Genomic DNA, 8,719 nt, shown 5'->3' on the forward strand with positions numbered 1-8,719 from the left:
AATCATGAGCTTTACATGTGGTGTTTCTGTGTTTTGGCTTTTGTTTTGTTAAAGTCGAGACAGATGTAAACCAGTTGGTAGATGTTGGTTGGTACTATATATTTATATATTCACAAAGGTGCTTAACCTTGTGAATGGGCCAATAGAGTCATGCATTTCCTCTGTGTGTCTTACAAAGTCAGAGGACCCAGCAATTCGTTGGCAGATGGCTCTGTACAGAGACCTCCCAAACCACTATGAGGATACTACTGACCCAGAGAAGACTGTGGAGAGAATCCTGGATATTGGTCATGTCCTCTTCCACCTGGAGCAGGTCTATATATTCAAGTTGAGTTGATTTTGCGCATTTTTGTGCCAACGTAGAGAGTATAGCTTTAAGGTACCCCACGGTCCTCTTAAACTAGCTGATTGGTCTTCATTAAAGCTGACCACATACTTCTCCAGGATAATATGGCTTCCAGATGGTAAGGTACACCAACTAAATATCTAGTATACTGAGTGGTTCAGTTTGTGTCTTCAGGTGGAGCATCCTCAGCGCAGTAAGAAGGCTGTGTGGCACAAACTGCTTTCAAAACAGAGGAAGAGAGATGTCGTCGCTTGCTTCAGGATGGCACCACTCTATAACTTGCCAAGGTATGTTCTCAAACACACACACATGTAAAATGAAGAAGAAATATTTAAAATTCTGCACTTTATTATTTTCCCACCCTCATCTACAGCCACACCTCGGGCTAGTGAGGAAAGGTTGTGGATATATGTTGCACCTACAGTGCAGCCCTTTATAAGCAGCAGAAGATGGGTAGATAAACAGTTATTAGTCATCCATGTATCTCTCTCATACTAGGCACCGGGCTGTAAACTTGTTCCTGCAGGGCTATGAAAAGTCCTGGATGGAGACAGAGGAGCACTACTTTGAAGATAAACTCATAGAAGACCTCGCTGTAAGTTCATTTCATTTAAAAAAAACAAAACGAGTGGAATTCTTCTGACTACTCTGGAATTTTTGCTTGTTTTGAAGGCAAATTATGTGTTAATTTCTTCAGTGTATAGCAGAGTTTTAGCACTTTGTGAATGTGTGTTGATTTCAGAAACCAGGTGAACAGGAGCCATCTGAGGAAGAGGAGGGGCAGAAACACAAACACATAGATCCCCTGCATCAGCTCATCCAGCTGTTCAGCAGAACAGCCCTAACAGAAAAATGGTGTGTATTTTACACACTACCTGTTAAAAGTCCCTATTTTTCCAGTTATTTGTTGCAGTTCATGTCGTTAAAGTCCAATGAATAGCTTGAAATGGTACAAAGGTAAGTGGTGAGCTGCCAGAGGTTAGGTTACCCAAAACTGAAAAATAATGTACATTTCAGAATTATACCAAAAGGCCTTTTTCAGGGACACAACATGGGTTAACAATTCAAAGCTGTTCTGCAGCAGTGAAGGTTGATCAAGCCTTGAAAGCTGCTGCTACTAATTCCTACAGGTGTTCCAACTTGGATTAATTCCAACCCCCTCTGTCTGCATAAAGCAGTGTTGGTGCCATACCCTTGTGAGCATCAGCTGAACAGTACTGTACTGCAGTAAGTAGTGTGTTGCTACAAAAATGGTGAGAAAAAGACCATTAACAGTGGAAGAGAGAGAGACCATCATAACACTTAAAAATGTAGGTCTGTCCTGACAAAGAAAGTCAAAGTGTCAGTGAGTACAGTTTCCTTCACCATCAAACGCACTGAGAAACAAACTGTGACAGGAAGAGGTCTGCAGACCCAAAGACACGACTGAATCACAGGACAAGGTTCTGAGAGTTAACAGCTTGTGTGATAGGCAGCTCACAGGACAACAGCTTCAAGCACATCTATCTCAAGGAGCTTCGTGATGTAGTCACCTGAAATGGTTTCATTTCACAGGTGTGCCTGTCAGGGTTCATTTGTGGAGTTTCTTGCCTTCTTAATGGGGTTGGGACCATCAGGTGTGTTGTGCAGAAGTCAGGTTGGTACACAGCTGACAGCCCTGTTTGACAACTGTATTAATTTATAATATGGCAACAACCAATGAGGTAAGTAAAGAGAAATGACAGCCCATCAGTCAGTCTGGGAAATTGCTAAAACTCTGAATGTGTCCCCAAGTGCAGTCAGGAAAAAACGCTATGACAAAACTGGACCGCCCCAGGAAAGGAAGACCAAGAGTCACCTCTGCTGCTGAGGATACATTCATCCGAGTCCCGAGGCTCAGAAATCGCAAGTTAACAGCAGCTCAGATTAGAGCCCAGATAGATGCCACACAGAGCTCCAGTAGCAGACACATCTCTACATCAACTGTTCAGAGTGTGTGAATCAGGCCTTTATGGTCAAATAGCTGCTAAGAAACCACGACTAAGGAAAAGCAACAAGCAGAAGAGATTTGTTTGGGCCAAGAAACACAAGGAGTGGACATTAGACCAGTGGAAATCTGTGCTGTGGTCTGATGAGTCCAAATCTGAGATCTTTGATTCCACCCACCGTGTCTTTGTGTGACGCAGAAAAGGTGAACGGATGGTCTCCACATGCACGGTTCCCACTGTGAAGCATGGAGGAGGAGGTGTGATGGTGTGGGAGTGCTTTGGTGGTGACACCATTGCTGGGATTTTTTTCAAAATTGAAGGCACACTGAACCAGCATGGCTGCCACAGCATCCTGCAGCGACATGCCATCTCATCCAGTTTGTGTTTAGTTGGACCGTCATTTATTTTCCAACAGTACAATGAGCCCAAACACACCTCCAGGCTGTGCGAGGGCTGTTTGACCAAGAAGGAGAGTGATGGAGGCCTGGCCTCCACAGTCACCTGACCTAAACCCAATGGAGATGGTTTGGGATGAGATGGAGCACAGAGGAAGGCAAAAGGACCAACAAGTGCTCAGCATCTCTGGGAACTCCTTCAAGACTTTTGGAAAACCATTTCAGGTGACCACCTCATGAAGCTCATGGAGAGAGAATGCCAAGAGTGTGCAAAGCAGTAATCAAAGCAAAGGGCGGCTATTTTAAAGAATCTGAAATATAAAACATGTAAATATTCATCAAAATAATGAAAAACTGTTAAATGAGAAGATGTCATTTCAGTCAGTGGTGCACCAAAATTATTTTCCTTAATACAGCTATAATTGTGCTAACTTTGGTGAATGTGTTTGTTTTTGCAGTAAACTGGATGAGGATCATCTCTACATGGCCTACGCAGACATCATGGCTAAGGTATCTGTTGCTGAGTACCAACACTAAACACTTTTGAATTGAAACTCACATAGCTGGCTTAGCATAGACGGTAAAAAAACCTGTTATTGTTCTGCGTGCTGTTTATGTCATCGACCAGGGATGATGCTTTTGGGCTGATGGATTACTTGCAGGGCGCTGTACTGCCTAATCAAATCACTTATTGCAACTGGCACCTCCCCTACCTTCAGTGTAGAATAGTTTAGTGTGGCCTGAAAAGCTAAGAGAGGGAAAAGAAATTAAAAACAGATGCACCAAACTGTGGCAAATTAACCAAATGTTAGCAGCTGCACTGTTAACAGTAGCACTAGCAGCTGCACTAGTAACTAGTCTTCTGGATGGTAGAGTTGTTGTTGGTTTAGGACACTGTTAATATATCACTGCTTAGTGATTGCACTCCGAATTGGGTCTGCTGGGTATATTTCTTCAGACACTTCATGCTGTCAAGGCCGGGAGAGCAGTACGTGGGAGTGAACATAAGTGCAGACACAATACAGAGCGGAAATAAGATTTCACAAGTTTTATTGAAATCACAGAATAAACTATGGTGAGACATGAATACGTGGCAGGGAAATCTCTGACGAGGAGTCTTGCAGGTGGCTCTGGAGGCGGGTAGCCCTCTGAGTGTTGAGTGAGTGAGTTGGGTTCCAGCCTTGTATTCTAGTAATGCAGAGGAAGCAGCAGGCAGGAGGACAGGCAGGTGAGAGCAGTGAGTAATTTAAGTCGAGAGAAGCAAGTTGCAGAATGAAGCTGGGATTTGACTGTGGAGACCAGCGTCCAGAGGAAGGAGTAAGGTGGTGACTTGACGAGATTGCTAAAGGCACAAAAGAGATCAAGTACTTGGCATGAACAAAGAAACGAACTGGTGAAGAACTGATGGCAACACTGGTTTTAAATACTGTCTTGCTGAATGCCACAGATGGAAAACGCGTGGAGAAGTGTAGGTGTTGAACCAGGGCTCCACCCCAAAAGGCAGATGCAGAGCGCAAGGCCAGGACAGAAAACCACTGAACACTGACCTGGATCATGACATATATATAAACACAAAGAATGGTGTGTTTAGCTTTAGGATCAACCAAGTTCCCCAAAATAAAAAATAAAAAACTGTTTGTGGTGAACACCTACACATCGAATAAAAAATTAAAGCATGTGAGACTCAATCTCACTGCACACTTTGCCAGGCAAAGTGTGCATGGATCTGACAGACAGAAAGATCTGACAGACATGCTCCTAATGAGAAGACGGATGGTGTCCTGGGGGATCTCCTGCCAGATCCGGACCAGGGTATCACCGAACTTCTGGAAAAGTTGAGGTGTTTTATTGGATCTATGTCAGCCGAGCATGGGGGGCAGTTAGTGGTATCAGGCATTGTCATTCCGAAGGAACTACATGCATACTCGAGCCACATGAGGCCAGGCATTGTCAGGCACCAGGAGGAACCCAGGATCCAATGCATCACCATAGGGTCTGATGTGAGTCCAAGGATTTCATCCCATTACTTAATGGGAGTCAGGGTGCCATTACCTAGTCTGTTAGAGGTTTGTGCGTCTGTCCATGGATATGCCTCCCCCAGACCAGTCATACTGAACGATGTTACAGGCGGCATAATGTTCTCCACAGCTTCTCTAGACCCTTTCACATCTGTCACATGTGCTCAGGGTGAACCTGCTATCATCTGTGAAAAGCACAGGGCACCAGTGGTGGACCATTCTGGTATTCTACGGCAAATGCCAGACGGTGCTGGGCAGTCAGCAGAGGGTTGACAAGAGGAAGCTCTGTCCCCAGGCCACCATCATAAAGTCGTTTGTTGATTGTTGATCAGAGACATTCATGTCAGTGGCCCCTTAATTTACCGTTCGATCTACCCTCACCTATAGTCACGAGCTGTGGGTAGTGACCGAAAGAACGAGACTGTGAATACAAGCGGCGGAAATGAGCTTCCTCTGAAGGGTGGCTGGCCTCTCCCTTAGAGATAGGCTGAGAAGTTCAGCCATTCGGGAGGGGCCCAGAGTAGAGCCGCTGCTCCTCCACATCGAAAGGAGCCAGTTGAGGTGGTTCGGGCATCTGACAAGGATGTCCCCTGGGCGCCTCCTGGGTGAGGTTTTCCGGGCATGTCCCACCGGGAGATGGCCCCGGGGCAGACCCAGGACACGCTGGAGAGATTATATCTCTCGGCTGGCCTGGGAACGCCTTGGTGTTTCCCCGGACAAGCTGGAGGAGGTGGCTGGGGAGAGGGAGGTCTGGGCTTCTCTGCTTGGGGAGATGGATGGATGGGCCTTCTGCAGGTCATTTTGTAGAACTCTGGCAAGTTTCATCTTGTTCATCTTTGCACAAAGCAGCAGATACCGGCCCTCCCCATCATTCGTAACATCTGGTTTAAAAAAACAAAGATGGTGACACCGAAAATACTCAGTTTGATGCCTCAGTGCTTTGGAACTTCCCGTCGCTGATGTGGCTATATCTATCCGAAGTAATCAGTCTGTAGTTTGTATGCTTTTTTTCACCTTTCTCCCTTCCTTCAGAGTTGCCATGATGAAGAGGATGACGATGGAGAAGTGAAGAGTTTTGAAGTAGGTGATCAATCGGTCTTGAATCTTCCACTAGTCTCCTCAAGTTTTTAGCAGTTTCATTTTTAGATGGTCTGCAATGATATGTGTCACCTTTCTAACAAAGGAAAAAGAGATGGAGAAGCAGAAGCTGTTGTATCAGCAGGCTCGGCTGCACGACCGTGGCGCTGCTGAGATGGTGCTCCAAACCATCAGTGCTAGTAAAGGTAAGTCTTGCCTATCGCCCCCTACTCTTTACTGTAACTCAGCGGTGGCAAATATATTATGGCCCTTGTGATAGAACCAGGCTGTCCAATCCCTATGCCTGCTTACTCATTGATGTGTTAAAAGTAATTTGTTCTGGATATGACTGTTTGGGAGCCTATTCTTAGATTCACCGTTTCACACTAATTCACAATTTGATGATATTTGATGTTTTTATCACCTGTGCAAAGTTGTACTTGGCAACAGTTTGTGTCTTGCTGTGCGTCTGTTTCCTTTTGACACATTTCTAAGTTTGAACATTTAGTATGTATGCACAGAGGTGTTGCTTGATGAGTACACACACAGACATTACAATATAGAAGTGTGGTTTAAAGATAAAAAAACAAAAACAAAAACGATTAGTTGTGAATTAATTTTCCCTTTTATGGAGCAGAAAACGTTACTGGATGCTAGCTAATAGGCTACATTTGGATGTCAAATATTTATAGGGGGAAAAATGGAAATTATGGATATGAAATAAAATGTCTCTTTGTTGCTTAACCTGCAGGTGTCAGGTCTCTGGCCCCTGGGAGAGTGAAGACCTGGACAGTTTGTCAGAGCTGGTCCAGGATATCCGTCTTTGCTCTCAGGCCCTCAACAAGCTGGACCGACAGACCTTGAAGCAGAGCTGGGACAGGACTCAGTCACACGGACACTTTCTCGACCGAAACTCCAAGTGCCTCCTCTCCGCCACCTCCACTTGAGGGTGGGAGGTGTGATGATGTCGGCAGAACTTTGCTTCTGATGTCTACTCTTTATCACTGACGGTGGATTTTGAGCCAGTGTTCATAATAAAAGTGGTCATTTTTATAAACATTTTGTTTAGTGAGGCTACACCAAAAAGAAACAAGATAAAACCAAAATAAAGTGACATGCTGTCCACCAACAATCTGTTGATAGCTTGTGTTTTATGCATTTTTGTCTGCCTTATTTATACATGTAAAGCTCTGTATCTGTATAAAGAGTTTGTGTTAGTGTGCGAGAGGTTTTGTGTCGCAATTGGTCCTGTTTTAATAAATAAATAATAAATAAATAAAGTTTCATTTATATAGCACCTTTCAAGACAGAATCACAAAGTGCTGCACATAAAATTACAAGTCATAAAAAGATTTAAAAAGACTAAATAAAACAGGCAAAAAATTAACCAAAAGCAGTTTTAAAAAGGTGAGTTTTGAGTTGTGTTTTAAAAACAGCTACTGAGTCCACAGTTCTTAATGCTTGGGGGAGAGAGTTCCACAGTCTAGGGGCCACAGTGGCAAAAGCTCTATCACCCTTAGTCCTCCTCTTAGTATTTTTTTATAGCAAGTAAGCCCAGATCAGATGACCTCAAAGACCTGCTGGGGACATAAGGCTGTAGCAGATCAAAGATGTAGGCAGGTGCCAGTCCATGCACAGCTCTGTAGGTCAAGACCAGGATCTTAAAATCGACTCTAAATTTAACAGGAAGCCAGTGTAACTGAGATAACAACGGTGTCACATGTGAGTACTTGGAGGATTTTGTCAAAAGCCTAGCTGCAGCGTTTTGCACAACCTGCAGACGATCCAGAGAACCTTTGCTAAGACACATAAACAGCGAATTGCAATAATCCAAGCGTGACGAGATAAATGCATGTATAGCAATCTCCAGTTCAGATCGAGATAAATTCGGGCTTAGCCTAGCCACATTTCTTGAATGATAAAAACAAGACCGAACCAGAGATTTCACATGCCCATCCAATGTGAAACTGGAGTCAAAGGTGACACCTAAATTCCTGACAGAGGATTTAACATAGAGTGAGGGAGGACCAAGGGCTTTCACTATCTGCGATAGGAATCTATCAGGGGCGCATACGAGGACTTTGGTTTTCCCCTCGTTGAGCTGGAGGAAATTTGCAGCCGTCCTACGTTTGATCAAATCTAAGCAATCATTCAGACGCTGAAGCTTAGATAAATCCTCGGGCATAAAAGAAATGTACAACTGAATATCATCAGCATAACAATGATAAGAAATGTCCTCAAAAGAGCCCATTATATGCTGGAGGGGAAGAAGATAAATTAAAAACAATAAAGGCCCCAAAACTGACCCTTGAGGGACACCATAAGTAAGGGAGGTAGAGGATGACCTAAAATCGGAGACTGCCACAGAAAAGGATCGGTGATGGAGATAAGAGGAGAACCACTCTAATGCAGTTCCAGATACACCAACCCATTTTTTCAGCCTTTCAATGAGGATGTGATGGTCAGCTGTGTCGAAAGCTGATGTGAGGTCCAACATGAGTAGAACAGAGCATTTTCCTGCATCATTATCCATCAAGATATCACTTGAGACCCTAAGAAGAGCTGTCTCCGTGGAATGAAACTGACGAAAACCGGACTGAAACTTATCGTAAATGCCATGTTTATCTAGAGCTGCCATAAGTTGCTTATTATATTTTGTAGGATTTGATTTAAAAAAACACAAACACAATTAAAGTAACCAACGATGCTATACGTTGACATTGTTCTTTCACTGTAAGAATCAGCAGGCTATGGTGAATAATCACAGCGATTTTCAGGTCTCTGAAGAAATCTATCTAGGAGCTATGACAGTGTAAAGACACCCTGCAATTTTAAATGTGCGGCGACATTTGAATGAGGCGCGTACCAGTAGAGGGAGCCAACGCACCACGAATGGTGCACAGCCACAGATGAGCT

General features: G+C 44.0%; 1 long non-coding RNA gene across 1 annotated transcript; it reads left to right on the plus strand.

Annotated features, from left to right (window-relative positions):
- The first annotated feature begins 1,142 nt into the window (after nt 1–1,142).
- LOC109198999 (uncharacterized) lies at nt 1,143–3,279 on the plus strand. Its single transcript, XR_002059514.2, has 2 exons — nt 1,143–1,201; nt 3,167–3,279. It is a non-coding gene; the product is annotated as an uncharacterized LOC109198999 (long non-coding RNA).
- Nucleotides 3,280–8,719: the final 5,440 nt, after the last annotated feature.

Source organism: Oreochromis niloticus, unplaced genomic scaffold, assembly GCF_001858045.2.
Source record: "Oreochromis niloticus isolate F11D_XX unplaced genomic scaffold, O_niloticus_UMD_NMBU tig00008677_pilon, whole genome shotgun sequence".
Lineage (NCBI taxonomy): Eukaryota > Metazoa > Chordata > Actinopteri > Cichliformes > Cichlidae > Oreochromis > Oreochromis niloticus.